The sequence below is a fragment of the Tursiops truncatus genome, chromosome 2 (genome assembly GCF_011762595.2).
Source record: "Tursiops truncatus isolate mTurTru1 chromosome 2, mTurTru1.mat.Y, whole genome shotgun sequence".
NCBI lineage: Eukaryota > Metazoa > Chordata > Mammalia > Artiodactyla > Delphinidae > Tursiops > Tursiops truncatus.
In genome coordinates this window covers 114,531,421-114,545,656 of record NC_047035.1, presented here as the reverse complement: position 1 = coordinate 114,545,656, position 14,236 = coordinate 114,531,421, and the positions used below count along the sequence as shown (strand labels likewise).

The window sequence follows — 14,236 nt, the reverse complement described above, 5'->3', positions numbered from 1 at the left end:
AATTAGGAAAATGGGAGGGCTTCCCTGGTGGTGCAGTGGTTGAGAGTCCGCCTGCCGATGCAGGGGACATGGGTTTGTGCCCTGGTCCAGGAAGATCCCACATGCCACGGAGAGGCTGGGACCCTGAGCCATGGCTGCTGGGCCTGCGCGTCTGGAGCCTGTGCTCCGCAATGGGAGAGGCCACAGCAGTGAGAGGCCCGCGTACTGCCAAAAAAAACAAACAAACAAAAAGAAAATGGGAATAGGAACATACATATCGATAATTACCTTAAATGTAAATGGATTAAATGCTCCAACCAAAACACACAGACTGGCTGAATGGATACAAAAACAAGACCCGTATATATGCTGTCTATAAGAGACCCACTTCAGATCTAGGGAGACATCCAGACTGAAAGGGAGGGGATGGAAAAAGATATTCCATGCAAAGAGAAATCAAAATAAAGCTGGAGTAGCAATTCTTATATCAGACAAAATAGACTTTAAAACAAAGACTATTACAAGAGACAAAGAAGGACACTACATAAGGATCAAGGGATTGATCCAAGAAGAAGATGTAACAATTGTAAATATTTATGCACCCACACAGGAGCACTTCAATACATAAGGCGAATACTAACAGCAATAAAGGGGAAATCAACAGTAACACAATAATAGTGGGAGACTTTAACACCCTACTTTCACCAATGGACAGATCATCCAAAATGAAAATAAATAAGGAAACACAAGCTTTAAATGATACATTAAACAAGATGGACTTAATTGATATTTATAGGACATTCCATCGAAAAACAACAGAATACACTTTCTTCTCAAGGGCTCATGGAACATTCTCCAGGATAGATCATATCTTGGGTCTCAAATCAAGCCTTGGTAAATTTAAGAAAATTGAAATCGTATCAAGTACCTTTTCCGACCACAACGCTATGAGACTAGATATCAATTACAGGAAAAAAATCTGTAAAAAATACAAACACATGGAAGCTAAACAATACACTACTTAATAACCAAGAGATCACTGAACAAATCAAAGAGGAAATCAAAAAATACCTAGAAACAAATGACAATGAAAACACAACGACCCAAAACCTATGGGATGTAGCAAAAGCAGTTCTAAGAGGGAAGTTTATAGCAATACAATCCTACCTTAAGAAACAAGAAACATCTCAAATAAACAACCTAACCTTACACCTAAAGCAATTAGAGCAAGAAGAAGAAAAAACCCCCAAAGTTAGCAGAAGGGAAGAAATCATAAAGATCAGATCAGAAATAAATGAAAAAGAAATGAAGGCAACGATAGCAAAGATCAATAAAACTAAAAGTTGGTTCTTTGAGAAGATAACATTGATAAACCATTAGCCAGACTCATCAAGAAAAAAAGGGAGAAGACTCAAATCAATAGAACTAGAAATGAAAAAGGAGAAGTAACAACAGACACTGCAGAAATACAAAGGATCATGAGAGATTACTACAAGCAACTCTATGCCAATAAAATGGACAACCTGGAAGAAATGGAGAAATTCTTAGAAATGTACAACCTTCAGAGACTGAACCAGGAAGAAACAGAAAATATGAACAGACCAATCACAAGCACTGAAATTGAAACTGTGATTAAAAATCTTCCAACAAACGAAAGTCCAGGACCAGATGGCTTCACAAGTGAATTCTATCAAACATTTAGAGAAGAGCTAACAGCTATCCTTCTCAAACTCTTCCAAAATATAGCAGAGGGAGGAACACTCCCAAACTCATTCTAGGAGGCCAACATCACCCTGATACCAAAACCAGACAAAGATGTCACAAAGAAAGAAAACTACAGGCCAGTATCACTGATGAACATAGATGCAAAAATCCTCAACAAAATACTAGCAAACAGAATCCAACAACACATTAAAAGGATCATGCACCATGATCAAGTGGGGTTTATCCCAGGAATGCAAGGATTCTTCAATGTATGCAAATCAATCAATGTGATACACCATATTAACAAACTGAAGGAGAAAAACAATATGATCATCTCAATAGATGCAGAGAAAGCTTTCAACAAAATTCAGACACCCATTTATGATAAAAACCCTCCAGAAAGTAGGCAGAGAGGGAACTTACTTCAACATAATAAAGGCCATATATGACAAACCCACAGGCAACATCGTTCTCAAAGGTGAAAAACTGAGACCATTTCCACTAAGATCAGCAACAAGACAAGGTTGCCCACTCTCAGCACTATTATTCAACATAGTTTTGGAAGTTTTAGCCACATCAATCAGAGAAGAAAAACAAATAAAAGGAATCCAAATGGAAAAGAAGAAGTAAAGCTGTCACTGTTTGCAGATGACATGATACTATACTATACACAGAGAATCCTAAAGATGCTACCAGAAAACTACTAGAGCTAATTAATGAATTTGGTAAAGTAGCAGGATATAAAATTAATGCACAGAAATCTCTGGCATTCCTATACACTAATGATGAAAAATCTGAAAGTGAAGTTAAGAAAACACTCCTATTTACCACTGCAATGAAAAGAATAAAATATCTAGGAATAAACTTACCTAAGGAGACAAAAGACCTGTATGCAGATAATTATAAGACACTGATGAAAGAAATTAAAGATGATACAAATAGATGGAGAGATATGCCATGTTCTTGGATTGGAAGAATCAACATTGGGAAAATGACTATACTACCCAAAGCAATCTACAGATTCAATGCAATCCCTATCAAAGTACCACTGGCATTTTTCACAGAACTAGAACAAAAAATTTCACAATCTGTATGGAAACACAAAAGACCCCAAATAGCCAAAGCAATCTTGAGAAAGAAAAACGGAGCTGGAGGAATCAGCTTCCCTGACTTCAGACTATACTACAAAGCTACAGTAATCGAGACAGTATGGTACTGGTACAAAAACAGAAATATAGATCAATGAACAGGATAGAAATCCCAGAGATAAACCCACTCACATATGGTCACCTTATCTTTGACAAAGGAGGCAAGAATATACAGTGGAGAAAAGACAGCCTCTTCAATAGTGGTGCTGGGAAAACTGGACAGCTACATGTAAAAGAATGAAATTAGAACACTCCCTAACACCATACACAAAAATAAACTCAAAATGGATTAAAGACCTAAATGTAGGGCCAGACACTATCAAACTCTTAGAGGAAAACATAGGCAGAACACTCTATGACATAAATCACAGAAAGATCCTTTTTGACCCATCTCCTAGAGAAAGGGAAATAAAAACAAAAATAAACAAATGGGACCTAATGAAACTTAAAAACTGTTGCACAGCAAAGGAAACCATAAACAAGACGAAAAGACAACCCTCAGAATAGGAGAAAATATTTGCAAATGAAGGAACTGACCAACGATTAATTTCCAAAATTGACAAGCAGCTCATGCAGCTCAATAGCAAAAAACCAAACAACCCAATCCAAAAATGGGCAGAAGACCTAAATAGACATTTCTCCAAAGAAGATATACACATTGCCAACAAACACATGAAAGAATGCTCAACATTATTAATCATTAGAGTAATGCAAATCAAAACTACAACGAGATATCATCTCATACCAGTCAGAATGGCCATCATCAAAAAATCTACAGACAATAAATGCTGGAGAGGGTGTGGAGAAAAGGGAACCCTCTTGCACTGTTGGTGGGAATGTAAATTGATACAGCCACTATGGAGAACAGTATGTAGGTTTCTTAAAAAACTAAAAATAGAACTAACATACGACCCAGCAATCCCACTACTGGGTATATACCCTGAGAAAACTATAATTCAAAAAGAGTCATGCACCAAAATGTTCACTGCAGCTCTATTTACAATAGGTAGGATATGGAAGCAACCTAAGTGTCCACTGACAAATGAATGGATATAGAAGATGTGGCACATATATACAATGGAATATTACTCAGCCATAAAAAGAAACGAAATTGAGTTATTTTTAGTGAGGTGGATGGACCTAGAGTCTGTCATATAGAGTGAAGGCAGTCAGAAAGAGAAAAACAAACACCGTATGTGAACACATATATATGGAATCTAAAAAACAACAAAAAAAATGTTCATGAAGAACCTAGGGGCAAGGCAGGAATAAAGACGCAGACCAACTAGAGAATGGACTTGAGGATATGGGGAAGGGGAAGGGTACGATGGGACAAAGTGAAAGTGGCACGGACATATATACACTACCAAATGTAAAATAGATAGCTAGTGGGAAGCAGCCGTATAGCACAGGGAGATCAGCTCAGTGCTTTGTGACCACCTAGAGGGATGGGATAGGGAAGGAGGGAGGGAGGGAGACGCGAGAGGGAAGAGATATGGGGATATATGTATATGTATAATTGATTCACTTTGTTGTAAAGCAGAAACTAACACACCATTGTAAAGCAATTATACTCCAATAAAGATGTTAAAAAAATACACTTTAATTATAAATGAGATTTTGTTTAAGGCCTTTTATAGATACTGAGATACCTGTTCTTTTTGGGTTTTTTTCTGTGATGTAATATTTTATGTTACATCAATTTGTGTTAATGTCGAAATGTACTCATACTCACCTCCTTGGTAATGTATTGTTGTTATTATCTTATTTTGCCACTGTATGTGTTTTGCTAAGATTTTGTTTGGGATGCTTATATCTATGTTCATTCAAGAGGCTAAACTTTTATTGTATTCAGTTTTGGTCAGGTGTTTTTATTATGATTAAGCTGGCTTTCTAAAAGGACACGAGAAATTCTCTATTTTTTCCGTGCTTTGCAAGAGTATAAATAATTTATATGAGAGTAATATAAAAATTATCCATAAAGCAATTCAGATCTGGAGCCCTAATGGGGAAGGATATTCATCAACAATTTAAAAAAATCATGGTTGTTATATTCAGATTTTCTACCATTTCTTGAGTCAGTAATTATTCCTTAAAATCATTCATGAGAATTTAGATCAATATAGTAAAGTGAGCATGCTCATTACCTTATGGGGAGGAAAATAAAGAAAAAAGTGTAACAAGTAGATCAGAAATGTTGCAGAATGCATGAAAGCAAGACAGAAGAATAGATCCAGGGAGCCAAGTGCTACCCAACATGCTGTAGGGCAGCGGTCCCCAACCTTTTTGGCAGCAGGGACTGGTTTTGTGGAAAACATTTTTCCACGGAAGGGGGGCGGGTGGTTGGGAGGAGATGGTTCAGGCAGTAATGTGAGTGATGCGGAGGGGCAGATGAAGCTTCCCTTGCACGGCCCAGGGGTTGGGGACCCCTGTTGTAGGAGACACTGTCGCAGAGATAAGCGTGGTCCCGTGTAGTCCCAGTGCCACAGTCAACAGGTGGGTATAAAAAGTGGAGGAGTAATTCCTCAGGGTGCTGAAATGGGAAGCAGTGCTCAACCTCCTCCCTCTGCCCCTCCCCCCCACACTGCTTGCGGTGTGGCCCAGCAGTGGGAAGCCCTCAGAGGTTCTGGTTCACAAGGGGCCAGTCCACCCCACCCGGTAACCCTATCGGTGACCAAACTACACAGAAAAGCATAGGCAGAGAAAAAGAGGGTCTTACAAGCCTTGCAAAATATGAATTTGCTGTTTTTGTAGGTTAGAAAATAGTCAAACATCAGTAATAACATTTGGTTAACCTGCTTTGAACCACCAGGAAAGATCGATACTTAATTGCATTAAAAGAAGGAACAATATCCACAGGTAAAATTGCAAAAAGAAACAAAACCAGCAAAAAACACTTTTCAGTAAGTAAAATTAATATTGTCAGTGATGATTAAAAAGACCACTGCATTCACAGAAAAGAATCAACTCGACTTCTGCCTTAAGATTGAAATTTCTTCACAGAAAACCTCTTTGCCAATACCTAAAGAAATGAGTAAAAATTAAGAAACAAGCTACCTCTCTCCCATTACAAAATGTATCAGGAAAGAAGGAAGGAAGGGAGGGAGGGAGGGAGGCAGGAAAGAAGAAGAGAGGAGACCTAATTCAATTTGAGCAGAGCTGGGGATAAACTTGACTGCTCCTATGTCTGTTTCAATCCCTAGAAACCATTCTGGTGAAGAGCCATAAACCTGAGAAATTTTACTAATAGTCCCAAGTCTGGAGAGATGAAAACTGAGGAGGAAGCTTTATCTTTTGACTTTTCTGATCAATAAGTAATAGAAATTACTGGGGAGCAGTGAAAGCATGAGCTGTATTGCTGGGTGGCCTCATCCAATTGCCAGAGTAAAAACACTGATGATAGAAAAGACTTTCAAGAATGAGCAAAAAAAAAAAAAAAAAAAAAAAAATCTAAAAGAGTCATGTGAAAAGTATATTGGTGTTGACTTTTAGGAAGGTGAGTTGCGACCCTCTATCAAACTAGAAATGATAAATCCTTCCAGGAATTTATGCTAAAGAAATACTTGCACTAGTGCCGAAAGATGCAGAGATGTTCAATTTCCATGTTGTTGATAACAGCAAAGTTGCTAACATCCTAAATGTCCATCAACAGAGACGTGGTTAAGTAATTTAAAAGGCTACCTTCCCAAGGAACACGGTGAAGCTGTAAAATTGGATGAGGTAGGATCCACATGTCAACACTAGATTTACCATCAACTCATTTGCTTAAGTGAAAAAGGAAGTTCCAGAGCAGCATGGATAATATTATCTCACAGGTAGATTTTCCCATATGACACCGAAGACATAAATACACACATATGTAAATGCCTCAGTGGGGGAAAACAATGAACACTCTACTCTTGGCAGTGGTTATCTTTAAGAAGAAGAGTTCAAGAGATATGGAAAAGGGGATTTCTTGGTTTTGCTGTACTTAATTGTTTCATTTCTTTCTATGACAATATGCTCATGTTTCACTTGTATAATATTTGCTTAATAAACATAAAACATGCTAAAAAAAAAAAAAGAAAGAAAAAGATCTGATGATCACATCACTTCCCCAAACTACCTACAGAATAAAGTCCAAATGCCTCAGCACAGTGTTCAAGGTCCTCTACAGATTGGTCCCATCTAGCTTTCCAGTCTCATTTCCAGGACATGCTGTGTTCTAGGTTTGCCTGGTTACTGAACAAGAATGGACTTTCCAGGTCTGTACCTATGTTCACACCACTACTAGGTTTAGAGCGATGAACAACATGTAAATCGGACTCGAGTCAAAGACAACTGGGAAATTTGTTTGAGAAACGGTATTATACCCTGAAAATCTGAACATCAAAAATGCTGTTAAGCTTTGACCTGCTGCTCAAACGCTTGGCAGTAGCTTCACGCTGGCACTTTCACTGATACCTAATGATCTCAATCAGCTCTTAAGTGGAACTAACTGAAGTGATCTATGTGAGATCCTGAAGGATTATGTTTCTCCTGATCTAGCTTTTTGTTACCTGAATTAATCATCAGAGTTACTCTTCATTTTTCATTTGAAAATAAAAGGATTTGTCACTTTTCATTTGAAAGTGAGAAATCACTTTCAAAATCCAGCTACACTGTGGTTGATGGCTCCAGTTTAATGATACATTAGATCTGTGACAAAGTGTCACTTCTAGTAGATTATAATTATGAGCTTAACCAATAGATCTATGCACTTAAAACAGTTTCTAGGTAGAGATCATTAAATTCTGTGCTGGGCATGTTGCTCTCGGTTAAGTGGATCCAGTTATCCTAATTTGACACCCACTCATACCAGCCAAGTGAGCTGTGAGCAGGCACATTTAAGTTTTCTTTTGAAACTGTTTTGAAATTTTCAAGACTTGTTTTAAAAATTTGTTTCTTTTTCATAATATTTCTTTGAAGACAGATTAGTTTTAGAACTTCTTTCAAAATCTTCTGAACTCCTTCAGAAGTTAAGAAAGTATCTTGGGGAAAATGTCTCTTTTGCTGCCCCCACATTTCCTTGTGTAAAGGAATTACTTTGTATTCCCCAAGAACATTCACAGCAGCATTATTCAGAATTCAGTGTTCAGAACTGAGTCAGATTTACATGGTGCTTATTGCTCTAAACATAACAGCGATGTGATCACAAGTACGGTTCCACAGAGCATTTCTTTGTGGAAACAATCATATTTGGAAGACTGTGGAGATTGGCCATGCTTATCAGCATGTTGAAGACTCACAGCAATTTTGTAGGAGAAAAACCGGTTCAGTTTGTTAACCTGGATTTCTCATTCTTATTCGATCATGAAATCCCTTTTCCCCCAAACAGTAATCCAGTTTGGGCAATCCTGAACTAAATGATACATGAGCTAGTACCTACCAGAGAGATCCTTTACAAGAGCCCCTGCCTGAAAACCTCCAGTCATTGTTCAACTGCTTCGGTAGATAATCTATTTCATATGTTTTTACTTAAAAATCAAAATGCGATAATAAGCTTGTTATAAAAGTTATTTAATACATTACATAAATATACAAAGTATAAGAATCAAAGTTTCACTTTTCATCATCTCCAAAATACCACTGTTAAAAGTCTGGTGCATGTTCTTCCAAATATTTTCCTTTTCATGATACACTTATACATACACATAAGTATGAGAATGAAATTATACCAAACATGTTGCTTTCCAAACTGCTGTATAATGTGTCTTTAAGAGCTTCCCATTAGTATATATAAACAGATCTGAATATTCTCAACTGCTGCATATTATTCTAAAATACAAATACATCACAATTTTATTCATCGTTTCTTTATGTTGCTTACATTTATGCTGTTTAATTAATTAATTGAGGCTACTAATGGGCAATGTTTCTGTAAACTTTCTTATACATGTATCTTTGTGTACAGGTATACACATTTCTGTAAGACAAATTCCTAAAAGCGAAAATGTCAAGCCAAAGGTTTGTAAATGTGAAAGCTGAGAGATGAAGGTTATTTTGGCTTCAAGAAAGAGGAACACAAACTCCATTTTGGACGAAACTGAGTGATATCTGTAATCCCAACCCAAAATATATGAAAAAAGAAGGGAGAGAGAAGAGAAGTAAATTAATTAATGGAGCAAAGTCAAGGTAAGTGCCTCCAGAGGGACACACTGATGAGACTCAAACCAACCGACCTTGAGGAACTGGCAGCACTTCAGGAGACAGGGATGATGTGGAGGTAGAGGACTTAAGAGCTTTTAAACCTCCAACTCACCCCTGAAGATGGGAGGTTTACACTCAAGAGAAACTAAATCGGAGAGGCTGTGGGCTCAGAGGAGACCATCAGAGGGATTAAGACCACATACTAAAAACATGGAACAGCCTATCTCCCTCCTCAACAGGTTCCAGTAGGTTGGCAACCAGGTAGGCTTACTATCACTAGGTAGAAGACTGAAGCATCCCTCTCTGGATAAACTGAGCAGAAGCAGAGAAGACTCAGAAATACTGCTATCCGGTGAGGTCCCAGCAACAGTTACAAAAAAACTGGCTACCCAATTATTCTATAATAAAGCTCAGCAGTTAAAAAGCTTTACCCCCAAAATGGAAAACAGGATATTTACACAATCTCAAGGTGTAACACCTAAAATATTTATTAATTACAAAGAGAAAAATAATAACTTCCCAATGGAGAAATCTAGCAGAAACCACCATAACCACACGATCAAGTTGACATTACCAAATAGTAAAACATATTGATATCATGTACCCCTGATTTGGATGTATTGAAAAGGGCACAGCAATTCTGTAGTATTTGTCCCCAAAAAAGTCCATATCTTAATGTAATCATGAGAAAACACCAGACAAATGCAAACTGAGAACATTACACAAAATACCTGACCAATACTTTTTGAAACTGTCAAGGGTAGGACGGACGAGGAAAGACTGAAGATCATTTGCAGATTGAAGGAGACTAAGGAGATGTGACAACTAAATGCAATATGCAATCCAAAAGTGGATTTGGAACAGAAAAAGGGCATTAGTGGAAAAACTGGTGAAATCAGAACAAACTTTGTAGTCTGGTTAATAGTTAACCAATGTCTTTCTTAGTTTTGTTTACAGTATCACAGTTATATAAGAAGTTAACATTAGATGAAGTTGGTGAATACTATATTATAAGAACTCTGCACAATCTTCGTAACATTTTTGTAATTCTAAAGTTACTTCAAAATAAAGTTTTAAAAAAGGCCCACTTATATAAACAGAGCTTTCAACACTTTTTAAAATACCATACTTTCAAATATGAATGAATTTCCAAAGACCACTTTGGCAAGTATTTGGGGGTAGTTCTCTTATTTGATCAAATTTTCCCAGTTTTTTCTTCTGTTCCCTTTATAATATGGTTCCAGAACCTTTTTATAAACTCTCAAAATGAAGTTGCCAAAACATACACAAAGATACTATACATTTTTGTTATTGTAATAAAAATTAAGAAAGCTTCCTGGCATCCATATCACACTGATTAAATCTACAGAGCCAGCAGTAACCTAAAAGCCATATGATTTCTCACATGTGGTACTAAGAAGAGCTTATTTCACTATCCTATACTGCAATTATGTAACTATTTAAAATTAATTATATACTGCTTGTACAGAGCTATATGAAAAGAATGTTCTGTGTAGAGCTGTGTTAATAGCGATTATATTAACATTAACTTACGTGAACCTTTAGGCGCAGTTCAACAAGATAGTTGAAAAGAGAAATTTATATTTGTTAGCATCATTGCTTTTCCTTAATTCTGGCAAACTTCTGCTCCTCCAAGGGTTATTTCAGATATCATATTTTTCCATACTAGAATTTCCATTTAGTTCTTTTTTACATTTCCATTTCTTTTTTTTGTGTGTGTGTGTGTGGTTTGCGGGCCTCTCACTGCCATGGCCTCTCCCGTTGCGGAGCACAGGCTCCAGACGCACAGGCTCAGCAGCCATGGCTCACGGGCCCAGCCGCTCCCCAGCATGTGGGATCTTCCCGGTCCGGGGCACAAACCCGTGTCCCCTGCATCGGCAGGCGGACCCTCAACCACTGCAACACCAGGGAAGCCCTACATTTCCATTTCTTTACTGAACTACCATTTGTTCCCTCACTATGTTCATATTTTCCTTTATATCTTTGAACACATTTATAATAGCTGCTTTAAAATTCCTTGTCTGCTAATTTCATCATGTCTTCCATTTCTGGGTTTGTTTTCTACTGATTGACTTTTCTCCAGATTGTGGTTCACATTTCATTTTCCTTTTTTTTTTGGCCAGTCCACTAATTTTGACTATATGCTAGACATTGTGTATGCTACCTGTTAGTTGTTTGAATTTTGTCATTTTCTTAAGGAGAGTGTTGAACTTTGTTCTGGCAGGCAGTTAACCCAACTTGTTCCTTTCAAGGTGTGTTTTAAGCTGTTAGGATGGTTCTACAGTAGGCTTGAACCTAGAGCTGTATTAGCCCTATTCTTAAAATACAGCCTTTCTATAGTATCTGCTGAATACCTGGTGTGTTTTGAGATCTCTCTCTACTCTAGTTGAACAGAATGTGAATACTTCTCACCTCTGTGTATGCTCCAGTAATTTTTCAGCTTTCTAGTAGCTGTTCTTTCCTTAGTAGGTGTTCTTTGTCTGGACTGTGGAGAGTTTTGCTCTGTTTACGTGCAGCTTAGTATTTAGTAAAAGACTCAAGGGCAACCCTATACAGTTTTCTTGAGCTTCTTCGCACATCTTTCTTCTCTCCAGCAGCCTGCCCCACAAATTCCACTACCTTTCTAGCCCTAAACTCTGTTCTCTGTCTCCTTAGCTCACTGAGATTGCTAACCTGCCTGCTCCCTTCTCCCAACCCTGTACTCCAGTCTGGAAAGTGCTTCCAGGAAGAAAGCTGGGGGTCATCTCTTAAGGATTATGGTCCTGCATATTTTCAAATGTCTAGAAACATTTATTTTGTCCAATTTTCTAGTTGTTTACATGAGGAAGGCCAGTCCAATACTGGTTACTCTGGAATGCATACTCAGAAAAGTATAACTTCCAAGTACTTTAAAAATATTACAATAATACCATTATATCAATACCCTTTCAAAGAACTGTAATTTAAAAAACCCACTGTATTAAAAGCATTTCTAAGCTCTGATCATTATAGGAAACATTTATGTATTTTTACATTAATTGTTGTATTCATTTGTTTCCTTTGCAGGAACTAATATCTACTACACATTCAATAAATATTTGCTCAGTGACTGAATAAATAAAAACTAAGGAAACACTTAAGAACAAAAATATGTAATTGTGGGGATATGAAGGACTTTAAAATATACATTTACATCATAAAGAAAACTTTTGAAGCTGAATTTATAAAGAGGACTTATTTAATTTATGTGAAAATAAAAACTTTTAACTACACAAAGCTAGGCAGTTTCCCCTAACATTCTAATCTAAGTAATTCTCTTATTAGCCAAAAAAAGCCAAAATGTTTGTGTGTTTATAAGTAAACATATGCTATTCAACTTTCAAATTAATCTCAAATTATTTTTCTCTAATTGTTAAAAGTTTCACCCAACTTCTTTGCTTTATCAAATAAAAGTTACATGTATTCAACACTCAATTTCACAAGATAGGTCTTCAAGCTTTCTTATTAGTAAGTAGTTTTGAATTCATATAACGTTCCACAATTCCAACTCCATTACACCATAAGCACAGTAGTTGGCCCAGGATAGGGTTAATGAAATACTCAATGGTTGTGCTAATGAAGCCCAACCTGCACTCTGGATTCCTGAACAAAAGCAAAATTGTTCTATGGCTACAGGAAATACTTCTCATCCCAGTCAGGTTCCTGGGAGTGGATGAAGGAGTGACCAGGATGAAAAGTATCACCACTTCAAGAGCAAAACCAACAAACAGCTGTCCTAATGATGCATGAAGGCACTGGATTCTTGTAAAAATGCAGTTCATAATTTCTCAATTTTTCAATAATTCTTTTTCTTCCACCTCTTGTCTTACCTTATACATTAAGTCTGGCCTCCAAAAAAAAAAAAAATGACAGTGAAAGCATCCTGGCATTTCAGATAGTAACTATAAGGTAATGTCACCATAGTACCATTGGGCCAAAGAGATAAGCTATTTTTATAACTGCCATTGGAAAGTCAATCGAAGTTGCCATATGTCCTTGTCCTGTTCTGAAATTATCATAAAAATATATGTATGAATGTTCAAGTATCTCAGTGTTCATCCTTAAAATTTCTCTACTGGGTCCTACTCCACAATTCTAACAGAGAAGTTCATTTTCCCCCACTGTAGATACCTCAAACAAAGCAATCAAAAAATCTTGAAAGCATAGAAAAACAACGAGAGTCCAATAAAAAAACAATCTGTTCCTTCAGATTAAAAACATTCAAATGAAGCATTTACACTCAATTGGGGAAACGACAATTATACGAGACTATTAATCACAACACTTTATTAAAAATAAAAACACTGACACAATGTGAAAAGAGCTGCAAATTATTTGCTCCTGAGAGTAATCTGTCACATAAAGGAGCCACTGAAAAATATGTGGCAGTTATAATGAGTTCAAGGCTGTATACTGGTTGTTCCCAATGGTATCTCTCAACAGATTAGGCATATTTCATGAAAGCTCATTAGGGAGAATCATAAGAAAAAGATTTCTCCCCCCTTCTCAAACTAATACAATTCACTGTTATTTTTCCAATTTAAAATATAATAACATTGAATTAAAGAAAGCTAAAGCAAAGGAGTAATGCTACATAATGGTGGTGACTTAGGCTCAGCATCCTCTTGTACTGTCACAATCTGATTTATAAACATCTGCTTTCAAGAGACTCATATAAAGAAATAGCTGTAGCTCTGCTACCTATTGCCCTATCCCATTCTGCTGGATGCCCCCACGTGGGAGTTAGTGTGAAGAATCTTAAGATTTTTATAGATTCTAAAGGTTCAAAGTACAGCTTTAAAAAATAGAGGCAGATTTTAGTTGAAAGTAAGGAGTAATTTTTTAAACATAAAATTCTATTCAACAGTAGAATGGGACAGATGTCTTGTGAGAAAGAATTCCCTATCACTGGAAAATAGTTAAAGGTGACTGTAAAAACAATCACTGTATAGGTAAAATTTGTAACTCTAAAATTCTATGAATTTCTGAAACAGTAAAAAATGGTCTTCCCAATAAATCTCAAGGATTCTATGCTTAACATATCACTTGTTTGAAATGGCACAATCTAATTGTTATGTACTATTAAAAAGATACTTTATAATCAAATTGCTTTGTGAAATTGTGACATGAATTTAAGAATTCACAAATACATACTATTCTCCTTCTGGGTTTACTGTGACAGAAACAATGATTTATTT

At 36.7% G+C, this 14,236-nt stretch overlaps 1 protein-coding gene across 11 annotated transcripts in view; it reads right to left on the bottom strand.

The window, feature by feature from the left end:
* Positions 1–14,236, bottom strand: part of NEO1 (neogenin 1) — a 240,530-nt gene that overhangs the window by 72,973 nt on the left and 153,321 nt on the right. The gene's annotated exons all lie outside the window — the stretch shown is intronic.